This window comes from Monodon monoceros, unplaced genomic scaffold (assembly GCF_005190385.1).
Source record: "Monodon monoceros isolate NGI ecotype Baffin Bay Population unplaced genomic scaffold, NGI_Narwhal_1 Super_Scaffold_12, whole genome shotgun sequence".
In the NCBI taxonomy this organism is placed as follows: Eukaryota; Metazoa; Chordata; class Mammalia; order Artiodactyla; family Monodontidae; genus Monodon; species Monodon monoceros.
Genome location: NW_021703768.1, coordinates 43987279 through 44013357, shown reverse-complemented (window position 1 = coordinate 44013357; position 26079 = coordinate 43987279). Strand labels below are relative to the sequence as shown.

Below are 26079 nucleotides of genomic sequence, written 5' to 3'. Positions count from 1 at the left end.
GAGACTTGGACCAGAATGTTAACGCCTCCCTTTGGGCCTAGCACAGCAGTTGTGACAGAAATCAAAGAAAAAGATTTCCCAGGGAAAGATGAAAATGCAGCTCAAGGAAAGAGAGTCAGGAGCCCTCAGTACAAGAGTTCCTTTCAGAGTTCCTGCTCTCCCAAATCTTGGGGATTTAAGATGTTTTTCTACAATGAAGATTAATGCTGGGCTTCCCTGGTGGCGCAGTGGTTGAGAGTCTGCCTGCCGATGCAGGGGACACGGGTTCGTGCCCCGGTCTGGGAAGATCCCACAGGCCGCGGAGCGGCTGGGCCCGTGAGCCATGGCTGCTGAGCCTGCGCATCCGGAGCCTGTGCTCCGCAACGGGAGAGGCCACAACAGTGAGAGGCCCGCGTACCGCAAAAAAAAAAAAAAAAAAAAAATTAATGCTGACACCAGACAAAGGAAGTTAAGGTCCCCTCACTCTCAGGAGTTCTCCAAGCAGTATCTATCCAGTCCTGCCTCTGGTCCCATCCCAGCCTTTGCTCTAAGTTGTTCTCATGGACAGTTTGTTGGAGACTGGATTCCTGCCTGTTGACCCCAGCTCTGCAGCCCAGGACAAGCCGTCTGCCCTGCCCTGACTTGGAGGGAAGCCCTCACTCTTGGCCCCAGTACAGTCCATGGTATACTTTGGTCAATGGTACTCTCAACCAGATGGTGCTTCCCAGTGTAGAATGACCACTCAACTTCATACATAGTTCTTAGAGGTTAGTAGGGTACATTTGTAGGACCCTTCAATGAGTTCACACTCACTTAAAATAAATCTTTATCATGCCCTTCAAGGCTCTGCATGATCTGGGCTCTGCCCTTCTCACTCTAACATCTCGGACTGCCTTCCCCCCACTTACTCACCATAGCTACCCTGATTTTTCAGTTCCTCAACAATGCAAGCTCTTTCGCAGGGCCTTCCAACATGCTGTTTCCTGTGCCTGAAAATGCTCTCCTCCCAGTTTTTGCTGTCCTAGTTCTTTTTTCCCTAGGTCTAAGCCTAGAAACCACCTCCACAGAGAAGCCTTCTCTGACCAACCACCTAAGAGGGTCATCTCTTGCCCCTTCCTCAAACCCTCTCAGCTCAACTCCTAACTTCAGTCATTGTGACAGCAAGAGCCTTGTCCAGGTGTCACCTGTCAGGACCTTATCTCGGCTGTTCCTGGCTTCCTTTGGTCACTGCTTGAGGGTTTCTCCAATGCTGCAGTGGGAACTTCACATGTACAGCCTGGGAATGGGAGGGAATTGATGACACATGACCCCTGGGAGCTGGTAGGCCAATGCTCCTCTCTTTAGTCCCTCGGATGGACAGTTTTGAGGTGCATGCTATATGGTTCCTCAGTGCCCCGACAGGATCACTACCATGGACCACAGCAGTGACCAACTTGAGACTCTACCCTAGTTTCAGCTTTTCCTCTTTCTTACTTTTCCTTTCCCCAGTCCTCACTCCTCTTACCTAGGGTTGCTTCCCCAAATAAACTACCTACATGCAATATTTTGCCAAACTTTCCTTGGAGAACCTAGGTGAAGAGAGTCCTCTCCCTTATTTAATATCTTAGGATCTTCATTTCTCTCATGGCACTTATCACAGCTTACATTATTTTTATTTATTTCTATGGTTATTTTTTGCTCTATGCAACTCATCCATACAATTAGTTTGTAGACTCCAGAGGGCAGGAACCTAGTCATTTTCAACTCCCTGTATCCTCAGCTCCCAGTGTGAAGTAAATATATATTAAATGAATGAACACATCTCGAAAATGTTGTATTTTATTTTAGGAATGACACTTGTATTCTAGACATTGAGAGGCAATATGACATACTGGTTAAGAGCATATGAATCTAGAGTCACACTTTCTTGGCTTAATTCCTGACTCTGCCACTTAAGTAGCTCGGTGGCCTTGAGCCTATCACCAAACCATGCTGGACATCAGTTTCCCCACTTGTAAAATGGGATTAGTAATAGTACCAAGTGCGTGGAATTGTTATGATGCTTAAATAAGCACCCAGGACACTGCCTAACACATAATAACTACCCAATATACTTTATTTATTTCTTTACTCTTCCCCCTTTTATAGTCATTTAATGAAATTCAGACTTGTACAGATGTAATATCCATTTTAGATCTCCATGTTTATCAATCCTTTAGCTACATTTTTTAGGTATGCCTGGGTTGAGTAATATCAACCTACTGACCCATAGCCAAGGATCAGAGAATTTAGGGCTGTGGTACATTAGACATTTCACATGTCTTTGGTTCCCCCTGAAAAGTGCTTTGAGAACATATATAGATTAACCAAAACTAGACAAAGACCAATACTAACGTACCACATGTTAATTTCCTCCATTTCTTGTCTTTTGCGGTGTTTACTTCAGTGTGGTTGCATTTTAAAGTTATCAGCTAGAACTAACACCTAATGGTAATCATGATCACAAGCTCCTAAATGTTTTTTGGAATTAATAATCTGTTTAAGCAATGATCACATGTCACATTAAGAAATGCTGCTAGGGTGAGGGTTGGGAATAGATGGCTTTATTGATTTGAACACAAACCGAGGACTGCTTACAATCCTGCCCTGTCCCCTCCCAGCTCATCAGGAGTAAGACCCTTCTTTTCCAGGTAGAAGGAACTCATGCCCCATCAATATTGGCTTTTTCTGGGTCACTCTGATAAGAGAATTTGTGCCTATCTAGGGACTGGAGAGTGTTAGGGTCTTGGTTCCAGCAAGCTGCTTTCCTATAGAGTCACTCCAGAGGAAGAGCAAAACCCACACAGCACTCTTCTGCTTGGGTCACAAGCCCCCCGTTCAAGTGACTTCAAGGAACACTTCCTGAATTCATTTAACTCTTGGGAGAAAGAAGACGTAGACAGTGGGTTCTAGTGCTGATAGTTTCAAGCCAAGACAGAGAGGCTGTGTGTTGGCCCACGGGAGGCAGAGATGCGGATGCCTGGATGTTGTCCTGGGCTGTGGAAGGCAGGCAGTGCTGCATTCTCCTGTCGTTGCTGCTTCAGCTTCCCCACTTGCGGAGAGGGGCATGCCCCCTCTTCTCCTGACTTCCCTCTTAACCGCTCCCTTCTGATGAATCCCTGCCCACATTGGGGCAGGCAGGTGGCCAGGCCCTGTGGGTCAGAGTTGGGTAAGGCAGGTGGCAGGGTGGCATGACTCTAGGAAATAAGGGGGTGGTGCACAGTGAGGGAGTAGCGGTCTCAGGAGTCTCCCTCTAACGCAGGGTTGCAGTGTACCATCATAAGGTAAGAATACTGAGGGAGGGAGACCACTGAGTGCTGTTGAGCGTAAAAGACAGGAGAAATGGGCCCTGATTCTCCCACTGACTAGCTCTGTGATCTCCTCTTTGACTCTTTGTTTCCTGGAGATTGGACAAGTGCTTTTTATTTTATTTTAATTTATTTATTTTTGGCTGCGTTGGGTCTTTGTTGCTGTGCACAGACTTTCTCTAGTTGCGGCGAGTGGGCGCTACTCTTTGTTGCACTGTGTGGGCTTCTCATTGTGGTGGCTTCTCTTGTTGTGGAGCACAGGCTCTAGGTGCGTGGGCTTCAGTAGTTGTGGCACGCAGGCTCAGTAGTTGTGGCTTGCGGGCTCTAGAGCGCAGGCTCAGTAGTTGTGGCGCACGGGCTTGGTTGCTCCGTGCCATGTGCCCGGACCAGGGCTCAAACCAGTGTCCCCTACTTTGGCAGGCGGATTCTTAACCACTGCGCCACCAGGGAAGTCCCTGGACAAGTGCTTTTTAAACTTGAGTATTTGCTGATTCTATGTGAGCTGATTTTGAGCCCTTTGCTTTGTATGGTCTGGTTCTGCCCACATCTCACTGTCATATGTTCAGTGACCCTACAGAAGTCAGCAGGGAAGCTCATGTGTGGCTTTTGCAATAAGAATATGATTTTAGATGCTATTATTTTTGAAGCATATTAAACTAATATTTTGTCTATTATTTTTCAGTTGTTGTTTTAGCCTAGAAGAATAGGCTGTAGAGTTGCACTTAGCCTAGGACATGGCCTGTGGATGAGCTTCATAAAAATGATAAGATCTCCTGAAATGACACATAGGTGTACATATACATTTATATGTGTGCATATATGTATACACATACATATGTGTGTATGTGTGTGTTTGTGTAATATTGGATTTAAATAACATACCACTTTTTCAAAAGTTCCTTCGTGTTTTTCTGTGTGACTTCATTACAATTTTGTTCTGTTCTGCTTATATCCATTACTTTCTTGCCTCATTGCCAACCCTGTCCATGTTGCTGCTCAAAGCAGAATTTTAAGAACACCTCAAGGTGTTTCTAAATGAAGCCAGTAAACAGCTTTAGCTGACACCTCCAGCGTGGCATGGTGATACAAGCCAACACAAACAGGGAGTGGGAAGTTTGCTGACGGCTCTGGGCACAGAAACCTCAGGACTGGTTTGGTGAGGCAGCCTCGAAATCAAGCAGTAACTTGTGGGGGAGCCGAAGAGGACTTAATCATGTTGTCTCTTGTACCAGCTCCCTGCACAAGGAAAGGAAATTCTAGAAGAGGCTGAGTCCTCTTTTAGTCAAAGCAGGAGAAGAAACATCCATGACCAACCCAACTGGGGCAGGAATGCAGGTACACGGATGCTAACTCAGCACCTCCTGTGTAAGGTCTCAGGCAGGGCTGGGTCGACATATCTTCTTTTGTGTTTGGTGTCTGGGAGCCGTAACTAAAACTCCCAGCGTTATCCTGTGTATTAGTTAGGATACAGATTGGGTCATTCTAATGACAAGATTCCCAAACACAGTGGCTTAAATAAGAAAAGAGTATTTCTTTCTTATGTATAGGCTCAGGTATCCTGTCCAGAGTCAGCTGGTACCTTGTTCTGTTGGGGACCCTGCTCATAAAGTGCCTTGCTCCCCTAAATGTTCTTCATTTATCCTGTTTAAAAATGAAGCTGTTCCACAGCTATACGTTAAGCCTTAAAAATCTAAGAAAGTTTGTGGAAAAACAAAGGAAATAGAGACAATCAAGCATGCATTGCAGAGAGTGTTGGCAATATGGTACAGAGATTACATGGAGCCTTATCACATTGCTTATCATTTTTCCTCTGCCACTTCCTAGCCTGTGAGCTTGGGCAAGTTCCTTAACTCCTCTGTGCCTAATTTATAAAAAGATGATGATAGTACCTACCTTGAGGTTTGTTGTAGGTTTGCATATATTAATGATTTAATACATGCAAAGTGCTTAGAACAGTGCCTAGACCGTAGTTAGAGCCCAAGAGTGGATACTGTTGATGCCCTACCTTTATCCATTGATACTCACTGTTTTGTAAACTTCAGTAGGGTATTTACTGCAAGAATTTGTGACTCTGCCTCCAGGCTCCCTCTGGCCTGTGAGGGTGTGTTCTGCTACATGCAGGGCAGATCCTAAGTGCTGAGAATTTAAAAGATATCAATCAAGTCATTCTCAACCAGGAGGCTGAGCTCCCTTCAACAGCTTCCTTGTCTCTTGAGTGAGACAATTCTGAGATGTGTTCTATATCATTCCACAGAGGTCCCCAGGGTGACTGAGCCCTGGTTGCCTACACTAGAAACCTGCTTATTGGCATATTCTGTATTGCTTCCTTGCTTTCCACGGTTCATTTCCCCATCCTCCTGGTCTTCCTGGCATTACCACCCAAATTAACTACTCACATTCAGGGTCAGCCTCTGGGATATGCCAGCTAAGACACGCTCCCCTTACTATACACTTTTGTCCAACCGTGATGATCTTAGGATGCACTCTGATCCCGGCAGCCCTAGCTCTTCCCTTTTCATGCACCTCTACCTTCTGGTGTGCCTTTTCTCACTTTAACAGTAACATCCGCACCAGGGTGAGACAAATGCAGATTCCATACTCCTCAAACCCACCCCCTGCACTGATGTACATACTGAGTCCCATGAAAACCAGGCCACAAAGGAAATGGAATATTTTGGCAAGGAATATTCAATGTCTTTGGGGCTTGCTCTCCTGCCTAACTTCCTGCAGGTTTCTTTTGATTTCTCTTGGGGACTGCACATATGGCATATTACTTAGATTTGTGCCTGGGCTATGACTGCATTAAATCTGAGACATGGGGGAGGACTCAGGTACACAGCTCTACATCCTGTTGTGATGGATAAGCACTCTTTCCATTTCCTCCCCAGGGCAGGGAGAGGATGGAAGTGTTTTTCATGAAGACAGGAAATATCTTCACTACTGTATTGTGAGCTAGATGGAATTATCCTAAAAGAGCAGGTCCATAGGGGTGAGGAGAAATTTATGTGGGCTGGATTGTTAACGAAATGATTAAACAATAGTGCTCTCTGTGGCCACACCCTACTATTTTACACAACGGAAAAAAACAACCTGGCAAAATAAAATCAATGCTGCCTTCTTTAAAATGTGCTATCATTTCACTGTTACAGGTGTGCAAGACCCAGTGCCAAGAAACCCAAAGATAATACAGGTAGTCCTCATTTTGTAGGATTCCAATATGCGTGAATTTCAGTCACCACAGTTTAGTTAGTTTAGTTAAATAAAACCAGTCCCCTCCAGCAACATGGTTTAGATTTCAGTCACCCTGGTATATGAACCGTGAGTACTTGCATGAAGTACAAACGCTACTAGCTCATCAGTGCACATATTTAGGAAGCTCATCACTTCTGAAATATGTGCCTCAACATCACAACCATCGCCACTTCTTTCAAAGTCTGTTGGTGATTGGTCTCTGTGCGTCTGTTATTCAGTTTACACACAAACAGCAAAGTGTGCAGTTGGGTTGCCTCCTAGTCTTGCAGTGATAACCTATGTGACATTTTACACAAATGGATAATCAATGGAATGAATTGTCAACAAAAATGAAAGCGAAGAAAGAAACAAAAAGTGATAATTCAGGAAGTAAAATTCAAATTGGATGTAAATTGAGTTTAGAAAATATAGCTGAGCATGGGCATGTTGACACTGGAGCCATTCTAGAGACTCAAGGTAAGCCACCAAAGGAATTTAGGAATTTATTTCTGTAAATGTGGAAAATGACAAAAAGATGATGTCTCAGAGGAAATAACACCAGCACCCCCTACCACATACACACATTAAAGGGACTCTCAGGTACTTCATGGTATTAAAAGTGCAAAGGATAAAATGGTGGAAACATCCAAATTTAGAGAAGAGACTGACAATTTACCAAGGCATAGAAAAAATACTTACTCTCTATTGTAAGTTATATGACAAGAAGGCAAGCACAGTCCTAATCACTCTAGATAACGTTTTTACAAAGAAATAAAACACTTTAATACTAAATAATATGTTAAACTACAGTGTGCTAAATAAATATTTGCTTTATTATTTTTTTCATTATACATTTATAACTGACAGAGAGTTTTTACTATTTTGACAAAAATTTCTAAAGGTCACCGAACAATTGTAATTTTTCCCAGTGATCATTAAGATCACTTTGTACAGTTTCAGCCTGCATGGTTAGTTTTACAGTACTGCACTACAGCACAAAGACTGCCTGTATTTGAAGTTTTACCTTATCTATTAGGATAGTAAGAACATGTGGGCTTTGGAGCCTGGGTGCCTGGTTTCAAGTCCTGACCCCAGCACTGAACTGCTTGCTGTCTGCTGCTGACCAACTAAACCAGCTTATCCGAGACTCAGTTTTCATATTTGAAAAACATAGAAACAATAATAATTACCACATAGAGTTCTTGAGGTAGCAGACGAGGAGGCCTCTGGAAATGCACCTGACATTCAGGAAGCATTCAATAAATAAGCTCTTTGAGAGTGGAGACCCTGTCTCTTTTCTCCATTGTAATATCCCATCTAGAACAAAGCCTGATATAGAATAGTTGCTCAATAAATATTTGGTGTAAAATGTTGAATAGTTGTGTTTAATGTTCAACAAATGTTAGTGACCTGATTCTCTTCCTCTTTTCTTTTCTTGCTTTCTCAGAGCTGTACACTTTCAGGGAGTTGAGATCATGTGACCAGTTTTTCTGAGAACCCAGGAGGTTCTTCAGTGTCCTTCCCTCGCAGTCAGTGCTGTCTTGTTTGTCCCAGCCCGTTTGATTTAGGTGGCAGGTCACTCAGCAAGGTTAACATTTTTCACATAAATAATGAACTCATACAAATCCATAGGAAAAACATTAAGTCTTCAAAGATGGGAAAAGAAAAGAACAATTAATTTGCAAACAAACTTAACAAATATTTAGACAAATTCAGCCTCACTTCACAACCAAGGAAATATAAATCAAAACCTGAGAGATGTTCTCTTTGTGGTCACAGATTTCCAGAGTGATGGAGACAGAGACTAGTGATAGTGAGGTAAGAAGACTGTCTTCTCAACGGCTTTGCTTGTCAGAATTGGTATAATCCTTTTAGAAAGCAATTAGAACACAAGGACCATGGACCTTTAACCCAGTAATTTTACTTCTGGAGACTGATCCTGAGCATTCAATGTGGATGAAGTTTTGCGTGAAGGTTTTCATCACAGTGTTATTTTTAAGAGTGAAGATGGAAAACTACCTATATGCCCAACAATAGGGACTGTTTATGTGGAAGATGGTATATACACTTTTTTTTTTTTTTTTTGCGGTATGCGGGCCTCTCACTGTTGTGGCCTCTCCCGTTGCGGAGCACAGGCTCCGGACGTGCAGGCTCAGCGGCCATGGCTCATGGGCCCAGCCGCTTCGCGGCATGTGGGATCTTCCCAGACCGGGGCACGAACCCATGTCCCCTGCATCGGCAGGCAGACTCTCAACCACTGCGCCACCAGGGAAGCCCCTATATACACTTATTATTAGGCAGTAGTATCTGTAAAGAGTTCGTGTATAAAGAGTATATGTCAAAATGTTTGTGATTGTGATAGAACATTGTATATAATAAATATTTTAAATTACATATAAAATGCAAACAACTGGTATCTAAATGCCTTCCTGGAAGAAAATGTGAATAACTACCATTTATTGTGATTTTACCATTTTCCAGAACCTTTGCATATTTTATTTCTAATTCTTATAACAATCCTGCTTGTTAGATATTGTTATGCCCATTTTACAGATGAGAAAATGAGGCTCAGAGGGCCAAGTAACTTTTCTGAAGCTCCAGCTACTTTTGTACATCTGTTTTACAGTAAAATCTGTGCCTCCTTGCCAAATCAGACTCCTTTATTTGGTTGAGGTTGTTTTTTCAAGTTATAAACTAATGAATAATTTTCTAAATTTCTGTGTTTTAAAATATTTAGAAGCATAGACTACTTTAATAATGATCATGGTTAACAAGAAAACAATGCAAACTTAATGAGTCATTTAGTCACTCTGAGCCTCAGTAGCTATTGGATAGCTCATTTTATAGGGCTGTATATCAGAATTAAAGTGAGAGAGCAGATAACGTGTACAAAACACTTCCAAGTTATTAAAGGAAAGGTGTTAACTGGAAAGGTGTTATTAAAGGAAAGGTGTTAGTTTTAACTGCTCTTTTCCTAACATCTTAAATCGAAAGTTTTCTTTACTTCAGTTATTTATGAGTTATCATTTTTACTTTAATATTACAAGGGTTGAAAACCTGCAATAAAATGAGTGCTTCCTCACTTACAGATTTTAACGTCTATCTCAGTTAAGAAAAGGGGGGGGGGCGGTAGTCATTGTTTTGCAGAGTTGATATGGAAAACCTAACATACATCCAGCATTCTTTGGGAAAGGAAATAGAAGGCTCCTGTATCAGATGTTTTGGAAAGAAAGTAACTGCGGAATAGGCTGGAAGTTCCAGACAGGAGCTTTCCCAAAGCACTTTTATTGATTCTTGTTGAGTACTCATGGAGTTGAAAATCTGTCTCTATTTTTCATATTCTGAGTCTGACACATTGCTGTCAGTGGTTATCTAGCTGTTTTTCTGAGGATTTGGTGGTGATGTTTTTGCTGCTTTTGACTGTGTATGTGTGTGTGTGAGAAGAGCATCACCAGATCCTAAGCACTTATGGAGTGTTACCTTCAGGGCTGTTAACTCTGGACTCTCTCCAGGCTGCCAGGATCGTCCTAGATGACTCTTCCTGAAAAAAGGACAAGGTGCGGCTCATCCTCAAGGACGATTCAGATCCCCTATGAACCTCATCAGTTTATCTGGGTTTTGTCCCTGGGCGACCTGGAAGTGCCTGCAAAAATTTAGGAGATGCAACCATCTTGTTGTTTCTGCACCAAAAGAGACTCCTGAACAGCTTCTAGGAAAGCAAGTAGAAATGTTTGGCTGGGGCAGCTGCACCTTGACTTTCCTACAAAGTTCAAAGGGTTATTTGGCCAGTGACTCCCTCCCAAAGCCTGCTTTTGTGCGGCCACAGTTCTAACTGTAGGACTGCCTGCCACCCAGATCCCTTAAAGGAAGGTGCCTTCAGAGCACAGCTCAGCTTGGGGTAACTTTCTAAGAAGAATTGACCTTTTTTTTCTTTGAGAGAAAGAAAATTGGCATGGAGTCAGACATCAATAAATATACAATTGGTTCCATTTACATGACACACTTTGAGTCCTGCCTTTTACACTGAATAGTAGTTATCTCCCCAGCACAGGTTTCAACTGTGAAGTATGGGTGCTTCAAGCTTGCCTACTGGAAACCGTTCAGGGCCCTTTCTCTCTCAGCTGTAATAACATTCACTGTGATGTAAGTTCCACCAACATCTTTCAGCCCGGGAGGAAGTTTGGTTTGGCTGATTTAAACTTAAAATAGGGAAAGAAAAGCTTGTTTTCTTGTTCTTCTTCTAGACTAGGCTGCAGTTTTAAATTAAGTTGTTATAATCACCTGTACTTATTTATAAGTGGAAAACGCAATCTCACGCATTGACTACAATCTTTGGCAGACTCAGATAAGATCCCAGATGATCTAGGAGATGATTGTAAACTGTTTCCATGCATGCTTATTTATGTTCTTATTGGACGCTTTCTCAATGGATAGCACTCTGTCTTATATGTAGGAATATGGCCAAATGACAGGTTTAAAAACTTGTGTAAAGAAGACAACTTTTGGAGAAACTAGAAAAACAATATCCAACAATAAAAAAAAATGGCTGTGTTCAAGGATGGCAAAAGCTTGTGAGCCTTTTCTTTCAGGATCAGATAGCCTAATTTTAGGTTTGTGAGCCATTTGGTCTCTATCACAACCACTTAACTTTGCTGTTGTGATGCTAAAAAGCACAGATAATGGTCTGTGGGTGAGGCTGTGATCCAATAAAACTTTATTTACAAAACCAGGCAGCTATTTGCGGGGGACAGTTTGCCAATTTCTGAATTATGGTATAATCCATTTGATGCATGCATTTGGTATGTTGCTTTCAGCTGAAAGTAAGGGAAAACCCAACTAAAGACAGCTTAAGAATCATGTTAATTCACATAAGAAGATTATCTCATGTAAGAAGTCTCATTATAGGGAAGTCCCAGGGCTAGTTAATTAAAGCAGTTTGATGATGTCATCCAAGGCCCAAGTTTGTTCCGTCTTTCATCTTTCTGCTCTCCCATCCTTGGCTCATTGGCTTGTCCTCAGGCTGACATGGCTTCCACAGTTCTAATGTTACATGTAGGTGCAACAACATCTGGCAGAAGAAATAAGACTCTTCCCACATGTATTTCTTTTTAAGAGCAAGATAGTCTTTCCAAGAAGACCCTACCATTCCATAGACCATGTCTTATCGACCAGAGTTGGACAGAACATTTCAAGAAGGGTTTGAACAGTATTTGCCTACAGCTTCTATGACACCAAACATGGTGACATAAAACAGTGGAAAATTATTCTGTCACAGTAGTTCTGGAGGCCAGAAGTCCAAAAGCAGTATCACTGGGTCAAAATCAAGGCGTCAATAGAGCCGTGCTCCCTCTGGAGGTTCTAGGGGAAAATTCATTCCTTGCCTCTTCCACCTTCTGATGGCTGCTAGCATTCCTTGGCTTGTGGCCACGGAATGCTCAAATCTCTCTTTGTTCCATTTTTATATCACCTTCTCCTCTGTGTGTCTGTGTGAAATCTCCCTTTGCCTCTCTCTTTCTCTCTCTCTCTTTTGTTTAAAATATGGAATGCTTCACAAATTTGCATGTCACTCTTCTGCAGGGGCCATGCTAATCTCTCTTTATTGTTCCCATTTTAGTACATGTGCTGTGGAAGCAAGCAATGCCTCTCTCTTATAAGGACACTTGTGATGGCATTTAGGGCTCACCCAGATAATTCAGTGTACTTCACTTATCTTAAGATGCTTAACTTAATCACACGTGGAAAGAGCCATCTTCCAAATAATGTAACATTTACAGGTCTGGGTATTAGGATCTTATAACTTTGGGGACCATTATTCAACCTGCTACTGTCATGGAGAACTTTGATTGTCAAAGTAAAAAACTTTTGACTTTTTTTTAAAGTAATAGACAGCCATTAAATCAACTACCAGCAAGAGGGAACTACCAGGATTTTTTTATATTAATTAAGATTTACTTAAGTCAAATAAGGGAGGTGTCGGCCTAAAAACATTGAAATTCAGCAGGCATGGAAAAACCTGGAATATGACTGTTAGATAGGCAAACATCAGTATCTGCTATATCACACTTGTATGCAACTATTGTGTTTAGCAAGAGCTCACAATGACTTAAGAAAATAATTTTCATAAAGTAATAGGAAAAATTTTATCTATAGGATGGTCACAACACAGAGAGTGAAATACTCTTGTGCATAAAAAAAATGGAGACAATACACTAAAAAAGTTACTAGTGGTTTTCTGGAGGTGGTGGGAATTTAGGTTATTGCCTTTCTTTCTCTCCTTTTTTGTATTTTCCAAAATGTTTATGAAAAGTATATATGTTCCTTAAATTAAAATAATAAATCAATAGCATTATATTGTTAGATGATAATACTATTTTTTTTTTACATCTTTATTGGAGTATAATTGCTTTACAATGGCGTGTTAGTTTCTCCTTTATAACAAAGTGAATCAGTTATACCTATACATATGTTCCCATATCTCTTCCCTCTTGCGTCTCCCTCCCTCCCACCCTCCCTATCCCACCCTTCCAGGCAATCACAAAGCACCGAGCTGATCTCCCTGTGCTATGCGGCTGCTTCCCACAAGCTATCTGCCTTACGTTTGGTAGTGTATATATGTCCATGCCTCTCTCTCGCTTTGTCACAGCTTAACTTACCCTTCCCTCTCCCCATATCGTCAAGTCCGTTCTCTAGTAGGTCTGCATCTTTATTCCTGTCTTACCCCTAGGTTCTTCATGACATTTTTTTCCCTTAAATTCCATATATATGTGTTAGCATACGGTATTTCTCTTTCTCTTTCTGACTTACTTCGCTCTGTATTACAGACTCTAGGTCTATCCACCTCATTACAAATAGCTCAATTTCGTTTCTTTTTATGGCTGAGTAATATTCCATTATATGAATGTGCCACATCTTCTTTATCCATTCATCCGATGATGGGCACTTAGGTTGTTTTCATCTCCGGGCTATTGTAAATAGAGCTGCAATGAACATTTTGGTACATGACTGTTTTTGAAATATGGTTTTCTCAGGGTATATGCCCAGTAGTGGGATTGCTGGGTCATATGGTAGTTCTATTTGCAGTTTCTTAAGGCACCTCCATACTGTTCTCCACAGTGGCTGTATCAATTTACATTCCCACCAACAGTGCAAGAGGGTTCCCTTTTCTCCACACCCCCTCCAGCATTTATTGTTTGTAGATTTTTTGATGATGGCCATTCTGACTGGTGAGAGATGATATCTCATTGTAGTTTTGATTTGCATTTCTCTAATGATTAATGATGTTGAGCATTCTTTCATGTGTTTGTTGGCAGTCTGTATATCTTCTTTGGAAAAATGTCTGTTTAGGTTTTCTGCCCATTTTTGGATTGGGTTGTTTGTTTTTTTGATATTGAGCTGCATGAGCTGCTTGTAAATTTTGGAGGTTAATCCTTTGTCAGTTGCTTCATTTGCAAATATATTCCCCCATTCTGAGGGTTGTCTTTTGGTCTTGCTTATGGTTTCCTTTGCTGTGCAAAAGCTTTTAAGTTTCATTAGGTCCCATTTGTTTATTTTTGTTTTTATTTCCATTTCTCTAGGAGGTGGGTCAAAAAGGATCTTGCTGTGATTTATGACATACAGTGTTCTGCCTATGTTTTCCTCTAAGAGTTTGATAGTTTCTGGCCTTACATTTAGGTCTTTAATCCATTTTGAGCTTATTTTTGTGTATGGTGTTAGGGAGTGATCTAATCTCATACTTTTACATGTACCTGTCCAGTTTTCCCAGCACCACTTATTGAAGAGGCTGTCCTTTCTCCACTGTACATTCCTGCCTCCTTTATCAAAGATAAGGTGACCATATGGGCGCGGGTTTATCTCTGGGCCTTCTACCCTGTTCCATTGATCTATCTTTCTGTTTTTGTGCCAGTACCATACTGTCTGGATTACTGTAGCTTTGTAGTATAGTCTGAAGTCAGGAACCCTGATTGCTCCAGCTCCGTTTTTTGTTCTCAAGATTGCTTTGGCTATTCGGGGTCTTTTGTGTTTCCATACAAATTGTGAAATTTTTTGTTCTAGTTCTGTTACAAATGCCAGTGGTAGTTTGATAGGGATTGCATTGAATCTATATATTGCTTTGGGTAGTAGAGTCATTTTCACAATGTTGATTCTTCCAATCCAAGAACATGGTATATCTCTCCATCTATTTGTATCATCTTTAATTTCTTTCATCAGTGTCTTATAATTTTCTGCATACAGGTCTTTTGTCTCCTTAGGTAGGTTTATTCCTAGATATTGTATTCTTTTTGTTTCAGTGGTAAATGGGAGTGTTTTCTTGATTTCACTTTCAGATTTTTCATCATTAGTATATAGGAATGCCAGAGATTTCTGTGCATTAATTTTGTATCCTGCTACTTTACCAAATTCATTGATTAGCTCTAGTAGTTTTCTGGTAGCATCTTTAGGATTCTCTATGTATAGTACCATGTCATCTGCAAACAGTGACAGCTTTACTTCTTCTTTTCCGATTTGGATTCCTTTTATTTCCTTTTCTTCTCTGATTGCTGTGGTTAAAACTTCCAAAACTATGTTGAATAAGAGTGGTGAGAGTGGGCCACCTTGTCTTGTTCCTGATCTTAGTGGAAATGGTTTCAGTTTTTCACTGTTGAGGAGGATGTTGGCTGTGGGCTTGTCATATATGGCCTTTATTATGTTGAGGAAGGTTCCCTCTATGCCTACTTTCTGCAGAGTTTTTATCATAAATGGGTGTTGAATTTTGTCAAAAGCTTTCTCTGCATCTGTTGAGATGATCATATGGTTTTTCTCCTTCAATTTGTTAATATGGTTTATCACATTGATAGATTTGTGTATATTGAAGAATCCTTGCATTCCTGGAATAAACCCCACTTGATCATGGTGTATGATCCTTTTAATGTGCTGTTGGATTCTGTTTGCTAGTATTTTGGTGAGGATTTTTGCATCTATGTTCATCAGTGATATTGGCCTGTAGTTTTGTTTCTTTGTGACATCCTTGTCTGGTTTTGGTATCAAGGTGATGGTGGCCTCGTAGAAGGAATTTGGGAGTGTTCCTCCCTTTGCTATATTTTCGAAGAGTTTGAGAAGGATAGGTGTTAGCTGTTCTCTAAATGTTTGATAGAATTCGCCTGTGAAGCCATCTGGTCCTGGGCTTTTGTTTGTTGGAAGATTTTTAATCACAGTTTCAATTTCAGTGCTTGTGATTGGTCTGTTCATATTTTTATTTCTTCCTGATTCGGTCTTGGCAGGTTGTGCATTTCTAAGAATTTGTCCATTTCTTCCAGGTTGTCCATTTTATTCGCATAGAGTTGCTTGTAGTAATCTCTCATGATCTTTTGTATTTCTGCAGTGTCAGTTGTTACTTCTCCTTTTTCATTTCTAATTCTATTGATTTGAGTCTTCTCCCTTTTTTTCTTGATGAGTCTGGCTAATGCTTTATCAATTCTGTTTATCTTCTCAAAGAACCAGCTTTTAGTTTTATTGATCTTTGGTATTGTTTCCTTCATTTCTTTTTCATTTACTTCTGATCTGATTTTTATGATTTCTTTCCTTCTGCTAACTTTGGGTTTTTTTTGTTCTTTCTCTAATTGCTTTAGGTGCAAGGTTAGGTTGTTTATTCGAGATGTTTTCTGTTTCTTAAGGTAGGATTGTATTGCTATAAACTTCCCTCTTAGAACTGCTTTTGCTGCATCCCATAGATTTTGGGTTGTCGTGTCTCCATTGTCATTTGTTTCTAGGTATTCTTTTATTTCCTCTTTGAATTCTTCAGTGATCACTTCGTTATTAAGTAGTGTATTGTTTAGCCTCCATGTGTTTGTATTTTTTACAGATCTTTTCCTGTAATTGATATCTAGTCTCATAGCGTTGTGGTCAGAAAAGATAGTTGATACAATTTCAATTTTCTTAAATTTACCAAGGCTTGATTTGTAACCCAAGATATGATCTATCCTGGAGAATGTTCCATGAGCACATGAGAAAAATGTGTATTCTGTTGTTTTTGGATGGAATGTCCTATAAATATCAATTAAGTCCATCTTGTTTAATGTATCATTTAAAGCTTGTGTTTCCTTATTTATTTTCATTTTGGATGGTCTGTCCATTGGTGAAAGTGGGGTGTTAAAGTCCCCTACTATGAATGTGTTACTGTCGATTTCCCCTTTTATGGCTGTTAGTATTTGCCTTATGTATTGAGGTGCTCCTATGTTGGGTGCATAAATATTTACAATTGTTATATCTTCTTCTTGGATCGATCCCTTGATCATTATGTAGTGTCCTTCTTTGTCTCTTCTAATAGTCTTTATTTTAAAGTCTATTTTGTCTGATATGAGAATTGCTACTCCAGCTTTCTTTTGGTTTCCATTTGCATGGAATATCTTTTTCCATCCCCTTACTTTCAGTCTGTATGTGTCCCTAGGTCTGAAGTGGGTCTCTTCTAGACAGCATATATATGGGTCTTGTGTTTGTATCCATTCAGCCAGTCTGTGTCTTTTGGTGGGAGCATTTAATCCATTTACATTTAAGGTAATTATCGATATGTATTTTCCTATTCCCATTTTCTTAATTGTTTTGGGTTTGTTATTGTAGGTCTTCTCCTTCTCTTGTGTTTCTTGCCTAGAGAAGTTCCTTTAGCATTTGTTGTAAAGCTGGTTTGGTGGTGCTGAACTCTCTCAGCTTTTGATTGTCTGTAAAGGTTTTAATTTCTCCATCAAATCTGAATGAGATCCTTGCTGGGTAGAGTAATCTTGGTTGCAGGTTTTTCTCCTTCATCACTTTAAATATGTCCTGCCACTCCCTTCTGGCTTGCAGAGTTTCTTTTGAAAGATCAGCTGTTAACCTTTCGGGGATTCTCTTGTGTGTTATTTGTTGTTTTTCCCTTGCTGCTTTTAATATGTTTTCTTTGTATTTAATTTTTGACAGTTTGGTTAATATGTGTCTTGGTGTATTTCTCGTTGGATTTATCCTGTATGGGACTCTCTGTGCTTCCTGGACTTGATTGACTATTTCCTTTCCCATATTAGGGAAGTTTTTAACTATAATCTCTTCAAATATTTTCTCAGTCCCTTTCTTTTTCTCTTCTTCTTCTGGAACCCCTATAATTCGAATGTTGGTGCATTTAATGTTGTCCCAGAGGTCTCTGAGACTGTCCTCAGTTCTTTTCATTCTTTTTTCTTTATTCTGCTCTGCAGTAGTTATTTCCACTATTTTAACTACCAGGTCACTTATCTGTTCTTCTGCCTCAGCTATTCTGCTATTGATCCCATCTAGAGTATTTTTAATTTCATTTATTGTGTTCATCGTTGTTTGTTTCATCTTTAGTTTTTCTAGGTCCTTGTTAAATGTTTCTTGCATTTTGTCTATTCTATTTCCAAGATTTTGGATCATCTTTACTATCATTATTCTAAATTCTTTTTCAGGTAGACTGCCTATTTCCTCTTCATTTGTTAGGTCTGGTGGGTTTTTGTCTTGCTCCTTCATCTGCTGTGTGTTTTTCTGTCTTCTCATTTTGCTTGTCTTACTGTGTTTGGGGTCTCCTTTTCGCAGGCTGCCAGTTCGTAGTTCCTGTTGCTTTTGGTGTCTGTCCCCAGTGGCTAAGGTTGGTTCAGTGGGTTGTGTAGGCTTCCTGGTGGAGGGGACTAGTGCCTGTGTTCTGGTGGATGAGGCTGGATCTTGTCTTTCTGGTGGGCAGGTCCATGTCTGGTGGTGTGTTTTGGGGTGTCTGTGGACTTTTGATTTTAGGCAGCCTCTCTGCTAATGGGTGGGGTTGTGTTCCTGTCTTGCTAGTTGTTTGGCATAGGATGTCCAGCACTGTAGCTTGCTGATCGTTGAGTGAAGCTGGGTGCTGGTGTTGAGATGGAGATCTCTGGGATATTTTTGCCGTTTGATATTATGTGGAGCTGGGAGGTCTCTTGTGGACCAGTGTCCTGAAGGTGGCTCTCCCACCTCAGAGGCACAGCACTGACTCCTGGCTGCAGCACCAAGAGCCTTTCATCCACACGGCTCAGAATAAAAGGGAGAAAAAGTAGAAAGAAAGAAGTAGTAGAAGTAGAAAGAAAGAAAAAAGAAGGAAAGAAAGAATGAAAGAGAGGGAGGGAGGGATGGAGGGAGGAAGGAAGGAAGAAAAAAAAGAAAGAAGATAAGGTAAAATAAAGTAAGATAAAATATAATAAAGTTATTAAAATAAAAAAATAATTATTAAGAGAAAAAACAAAAAAAAAGGAACGGATAGAACCCTAGGACAAATCGTGGAAGCAAAGCTATACAGACAAAATCTCACACAGAAGCATACACATACACACTCACAAAAAGCGGAAAAGGGGAAAAAAATCATAGCTCTCAAAGTCCACATCCTTAATTTGGGATTTTTCGTTGTCTATTCAGGTATTCCACAGATGCAGGGTACATCAAGTTGATTGTGGAGCTTTAATCCGCTGCTTCCGAGGCTGCTGGGAGAGATTTCCCTTTCTCTTCTTTGTTCTCACAGCTCCCAGGGGCTCAGCTTTGGATTTGGCCCTGCCTCTGCGTGTAGGTCGCCGGAGGGTGTCTGTTCTTCGCTCAGACAGGATAGGGTTAAAGGAGCCGCTGATTCAGGGGCTCTGGCTCACTCAGGCCGGGGGGGAGGGAGGGGCGTGGAGTGCGGGGCGAGCCTGCGGCGGCGGATGCCAGCGTGACGTTGCACCAGCCTGAGGCGCGCCGTGCGTTCTCCCGGGGGAGTTGTCCCTGGATCCCGGGACTCTGGCAGTGGCGGGCTGCACAGGCTCCCCGGAAGGGGGGGTGTGTGGATAGTGACCTGTGCTCGCACACAGGCTTCTTGGTGGCAGCAGCAGCAGCCTTAGCGTCTCATTCCCGTCTCTGGGGTCCGCGCTTTTAGTCGCAGCTCGCGCCCCTTTCTGGAGCTCCTTTAAGCAGCGTTCCTAATCATCTCTCCTCGCGCACCAGGAAACAAAGAGGGAAGAAAAAGTCTCTTGCCTCTTTGGCAGGTCCAGACTTTTCCCCAGACTCCCTCCCAGCTAGCCGTGGCGCAATAACCCCCTGCAGGCTGTGTTCACGCCGCCAACGCCAGTCCTCTCCCTGCGCTCTGACCTGAAGCCCAAGCCTCAGCTCGCAGCTCCGCCTGCCCCGGCGGGTGAGCAGACAAGCGTCTCGGGCTGGTGAGTGCCGTTCGGCACCGATCCTCTGTGCGGGAATCTCTGCGGTTTGACCTCCGCACCCCTGTTGCTGTGGTCTTCCCTGCGGCTCCGAAGCTTCCCCCTCCGCCACCCATAATCTCCGCCTGCAAAGGGACTTCCTAGTGTGTGGAAACCTTTCCTCCTTCACAGATCCCTCCCACTGGTGCAGGTCCCATCCCTATCCTTTTGTCTCTGTTTTTTCTTTTTTCTTTTGCCCTACCCAGGTATGTGGGGGGATTTCTTGCCCTTTGGGAGGTCTGAGGTCTTCTGCCAGCATTCAGTAGGTGTTCTGTAGGAGTTGTTCCACGTGTAGATGTATTTCTGGTGTATCTGTGGGGAGGAAAGTGATCTCCGTGTCTTACTCTTCTGCCATCTTCCCGGAAGCTGAATCTAGAGTATTTTTAAAGATAATATCAGTTTATTTTGTATCATGTCACTTAATTTCTCTATCTCATTTAGTTTGCCATATCATGAAATTACACAGAATAGTCACAGATTCTACCCAATTTCTTCTGCTTTCAAAAAGACCTAGAACCCTTACCTTGTCACTAGAGTTATCTTTCTGAAACACAGGTTGTGAGATCCATCATGCTTCTCAGCAAAAACATTTAATGTCTTTCTGTTGCTTTAGAAAGTGTCTTTTCTTTTTTAAGTTTGGCACTCAGAGCTCTCAACTACCTCGTCCAAATTCTTTTTCAAAGTCCCTGACACCAGATGCCCACTACATTCAGTCATGTACTTCTTGCTCTGCCATGCCCTTTTACACTCTTCCCCAAGCTGATTTCTAACTCAGGGGTTCTCACTGTGCTCCCAGATGGAGGAGCAGCCCAGCTTCCCCAAGGATCCTATTAGAAATGCAAATTCTCAGGCCCCATCCTAGACCTATTGAATCAGAAACTCTGGGGGTGAGCCTACGGACACATATGTTAACAAACCCTCTAGGTAATTTCAATATATGCAAGTGTTTGAGAGGCTCTGGGTTAGCTCTCTTTGTCCTACTTTCTTTATTATTGCATTCTTACATCTGTAGCTATCAACATTGCTAGAATAACCACTGTATTATTCTTCCTAGAGAATTAATTTGTAAATCAGTTTTATAAGCATATATTGTGCCAGCCATTGGCCTTCCAAATGAATAACATACCTATATTCCTATGATTTTCTTGCTATATCAGTCATTTTTCCTTTAGGTAAGTATTTCTTATCCTGTTTTAATGTATTTTATGCATACAAGTCAATGAACCAGGGCAAGAATGAACACCTTTTCTTAATGATCCTCTGGATCACTTATTCTAAAATCATTGAATGCCTGCTTTGAGCCAGGCATTGTCTATGATTCAAAGCCGTTCCTTCAGCCGTGGTTCATTGAATAGGCCTGGTAATACAGGACCATCCCTCCATCTCTCCCTTTTTCCTCAGCTAAACCGAAAACATACCCAGAAGAATTATGGCCAGTGTGTCTAAAGGCCCAAGAGAACCCTCCACCAAACATACTTGTAGTTTTATGACCTTGGGAAGATCATCTTTCCCCAGAGTCTTACATTCATCGTTGGTGGAAGTAGAGATGGTAAGGGTTTTTTCCTTTGTATATATGGGCTCTCATGGGCTGGAATTTATGAGCTTCCATAGAGCTCTGTGGTGAGGGAGGGCTCAGGTCCTACTTTTTTCTCCGCTGCCATCTGAGGAAGTGTGTTTTGACCTCTGATCAACACCTAACCCCATGGCTGGCACAGAGTAAAGGCCTACTAAACAACTGTTGAATGAATGGAGGAAATAATGAAGGAATGATGGATGGACAGAAGGATAGAAGGAAGAAAGGGAGAGAGAGAGCGGGAGGAGGGAAAGAGAAGGAAGGAAGGAAGGGAAGGAGGGAGGGAGAGAGGAAGGAAGAGAGAAGGAGGCAGGGAGATGGCCAAGGGTAGATCAGACACAGCTTCTGATGTGGGGAAATGCTTATGGGAGACAGGTAGAATTGGAACTCCAATACCTAACCTGTGCCAGATACGTAGGTAGATAGATAGATAGATACATACATACATACATACATACATACATACATAGACAGATGGACAGACAGGTAGATAGATATGCTCTAACAGTAAATTAACTTCCATTTGGTTCCGTCCCCCTGGAGGATGTTTTCAGCAGCTCCTCCCTGGTGCAAAGCATGAGGCCTCTCTGCAAGTCTGAGAAAAGGGCTTTGTGAATTATAAAGCAGACTGCAGATGGTGATTAACTAAGGCATCACAAGCAAGGATGAGTCTCCTCAGCAGTCCCAAGAGAGACTATTTTGACTTCTTTTTGTCATTTGAATTCTCAAAATTGTCCCCAGCTTAGACCATATCAACCTCAAATGGTCTATGATTTAAATTTCCACTCTAAAAATCTAAGCAACTTGGGAATTGTAGGAACTGGACCACTTGGAGATAATGTTATAAATAACACTGGCCTTTCAAATGGCCTGTCTTCCCAAAGAGCCCTCTGTCCTGTCAGTGGGACTGCTCCCAAGGCCCAAACTGCTCAATTGGGCCAGCAACACTGAAGTCGCTGGTGGGAACATCTTACTTCTGATTCTTCTAGGAATTTTGGACACTTTATTGAAACATTTGTTTTTCCTCATATAAAATGTAGACTAAAAAGTTATTAGCTATCTTTAGGTTTGGAAAGGCTTTCAGGATTTTAATGCATGTGATTCGCTCAGCATTTACTTTGTCTACTGCTAAAATAGTTGAAACTCAAATCAAATACTAAGCAGAGCCCAAAACATCCTGGATACATAGTGTTGTTCAGGGGTGTTAAACAATGACTAAGCCCCCCCGCTCCTTTTTCACAGAATTCTGTGGACATGAAAGGGAGCCATTAACACCATCTTTTCCCCTCCCTTTCTTTCAGGTCAGTCCTGGTGGGCACAGCCTTAGCCTGTGTTTGTCTGTGCCTCTGAAAGGCCAGTCCAGCTGTGTTAAGCTGGACAGTAGTGTTTTGCGGGACCAAGGCAGACAAGACCATGCAGAGTTGACTGGCCTGGGAAATGATCCCTGTTATCATATGTCTGTTGGGTTCTCATGTTGATATTTTTTTCCTTGCCTCTGCCGGGCTGGAGTGATCGAAGTCTCATGTCTGTTAACACTCTGGGATTATGATACGTCTCATCAGCCCTCATTACTGCTTAGGGAGGGGCAAAATTTTTAAATGGTCAAGTTCAAAGGAGAGTGCTGCTAGCTCTGATCTCTGTTTCTCTAGCAGAATTCCACCAGCCCCATTCCTACACCTAAAATGCACACGCTCAGCCCTCCCCTGCCCCTGGCTGGGGATATCTGAATTTATACACATGCTTGCAATTGGCTCTGTGGACTGGAGGTCTTCACATTGCTTCTCAAGGATCCACTAATGGCAAATGACAAAACTGACCAGCTGGCGCAGGAGAGAGTCATATTGAACCCCTTGCATGAGAAACAAGAAATTTATAAAGCAGGGCTTTTCTGGTGTTGAGGTGAACATTTTTTCATTTGGGAAATATACGGCATAATACACAGAGGTGTGCGGTTTCAAATATAATGGGCACGTGTACATGTTAAGACAGAACACATACCCATTTCTGAGAACACTGTTCAGCTTGGAAAGCATCTGAAAAGGCAGCTTCATAGTGGGACTCTTCTCCGTTTCTCTCTGGGTCCCACAGAGTTGTTCTTTTTATTTATTTATTTTGTATTTGTTTATGCTGGGTCTTAGTTGCGGCTCGCTGGCTCCTTAGTAGCAGCAGGCAGGCTCCTTAGTTGCGGCGCGTGGTCTCCTTAGTTGCGGCAGGCGGGGTCCTTAGTTGCGGCTCACAGGCTCCTTAATTGTGGCATGTGAACTCTTGGTTGTGGCATGCATGTGGAATCTAGTTCCCCGACCAGAGATCCAACCTGGGCTCCCTGCATTGGGAGCACAGAGTCTTATCCACTGCACCACCAGGGAAGTCCCCACAGAGTTGTTCTTTGCGTGGCCTCCACCCCTTCTCTTTTGTTCCCCTTATGTTTTATAGCATTGCTTTTCTAACGGGGGAAAGAAAGTTCCTAGGGATGTGTATCAGCATTTCTATGTATACTTTAAAAAAAATATGTCATATTATAACAGAATTCCATAATTTGGGAACCAATAAAAGACTACTGTTCTCATAATATAAGCAAAGAAAGTAAAGTTTGACAAGTTCTCTTTGCTGGAGGAAATCTGCAGCATGAGTCTTCAAAGTGGGCACCTGCTGGGGGTGCAGTCTCATCTTCCTAGGTGGGTCACGTCAAGATCTTCTTGGGTGGTCGAGCATAACATTTTTGTTTATAAAATAGGAAAAGAAAACATTTTTAAGGTTCAAAACAATTTTAGGCAAAGATAACAGGAAACACCTGTATCTTTCCTGTAGGATCAAACTTGAGGTGACTGAGCTGAGACAGGAGTCCCCCTGCCAAGGTAGGAGCCACATATTCGGGGCCTTTGGTCCAGGATCACGATGAGAAAGGTAAGTGTTGTGTGTGAAGACAGCCGTGGCTTCAACAACACAGGCTTTGCCTTCATTGCGTGGACATGGTTGCCCTAGGCAGATGGAAAGAGAAAGAGGATTGAGGGCAGTGAGTCCAGCAAGGGGCCTCAGAATGGCGCCTGCAGAGCTGGCAGCCAGGAGGCTGCAGTAGCTTTCCTCAAGAAGCAGTCGTGAAGCATGTGGGGAGGAAGAGGGACAGAGGCTCCTTCCTCATCTTCACTGATGGTGCCCTGGTTAGGGGGTGGGAGCAGAGGCCCCACCTGAGCAGAGCAGACAGCAAAGTTAATTCCTGAAACTCTTAGCGGGGAGGCAGCTCTCTGCAGGTGACTTCATGGTGTCACTTCTGCAGGGCCTTCTGAACCTACCCAGGTGTGTTAGTCCCACAGTCTTCATGCGCAATGGCTCTGGGGCACAAAAAGAGTGAGTTGGATAAGAGTGGCGACACAGGGGACAGCATCAGAATCATAGCAAGCAGATCTAATAAGTGAGTTAACGGTGAAAAGAAGAGAAAGCCCAGTGAGCACCAAATGCCACAAAAATCCCCATGTCCCACAGCTGTAGATGGGACAGGTGAGGACAACTGGGACACAGTTTTGTGGAAGAGCTGGTGGGACACTGTTTTGGTGAAAGGATAACCTCCCTGTCATGCTAGGGGCGCATAGCAAGCAGCACCAGGGGAAACGAAGCTGCAGAACAGGATGGGCCTGAGAGAGGGCTCTAAGAGCTGAGCATGGCGCCAGCCAACATGCGGCAAGGAAACCGGGACTTCAGTCTTCTAACCACAAGGAACTGGATTCTTCCAACGCCCTGAATGAGCTTGGAAGTGAATTCTTCCCCAGAGCCTGCAGATAAGAGCCCAGCTAGCCAACACTTTCCTGTTGGCCTGTGAGACCCTAAATGGAGAACTCAGCTAAGCCCACTCAGACTTCTAACCTGTAGAAGTAGAAATGATATGTGAGTGTGTTAAGCCACTAAGTTTTTGGTCATTTGTTGTGCAACAATAGAATAGTAATACCGCAGCCATGCTCATTCATGTATGTATTGTTTGTAACTGCTTTTACAATACACCTGCAGAGTTAAGTAGTAACAACGGAGACCTCATGGCCTGCAAAACCTAAAATATTTACTATCTGGCTCTTAACAGAAAAAGTTTACTAATCTGTGCTTTAATCAAAAACATAACCTCACCTCAGATATGTTTAGTGAGAGTTTTATGCCCGACCCAAGGCTTGCAAGAAACAGGACTTACATCTAGGAACGCTCAGCAAATATGCCTTTCATCAAACTGAAACAGGCCAAAAAAACGAGTAGATACGAGGCTGTCCTGCAGACCCATTCTCCATTCCAGTTTTTAAAAGGCTGGCGGGGAGAGAGAGAGAGAGAGAGAGGGAGGGAGTTCATTCATACATTCAGAGGAAAGAACTCAGAGCGATGTGTACCATCTGCATGTTGGAGATTGTCATTTTCCACATTATGAATTTTTATAGTAGTTAAATTTTGTGTAACAAATTTGTACTAAATTAATAATAATTATAACCATATGATTATTAAAGGGTACATTTATTAAAGGGTACATTGTGCCCCACTGTGTGCTCCTTGGAGCAGTGGCCTGGAGGAAGAGAAGGTATGAAAGCTATTGCTTTGTGATCAGAACTTGAATTCACTCCGCTGATTCTTGACTTTTCCTCCCTTCATGATGCCCCTTCTACCTTCATAGTGGGACAAGTCAGGGTGATGCAATTCTTCATTCACCATTGTTGTTTATCTAGAAGAGTAATTATCAACCATTTTAGAGTTACAATGCCCTCTAGACACACACACACACACACACACACACACACACACACACACA

The 26079-nt window shown here is 42.2% G+C and overlaps 1 protein-coding gene and 1 non-coding gene across 2 annotated transcripts in view; one reads left to right on the top strand and one right to left on the bottom strand.

The window, feature by feature from the left end:
• The window catches only part of ANKRD55 (ankyrin repeat domain 55), a 431120-nt gene that overhangs the window by 110443 nt on the left and 294598 nt on the right, over window positions 1–26079 (top strand). Inside the window, exon 2 of the mRNA XM_029218818.1 lies at window positions 24111–24206. The gene's annotated coding sequence lies outside the window, so the exon portion shown is untranslated. The remainder of the gene's footprint in view (window positions 1–24110; window positions 24207–26079) is intronic.
• LOC114893469 lies at window positions 12069–12170 on the bottom strand. Its single transcript, XR_003792897.1, has one exon. It is a non-coding gene; the product is annotated as a U6 spliceosomal RNA (small nuclear RNA).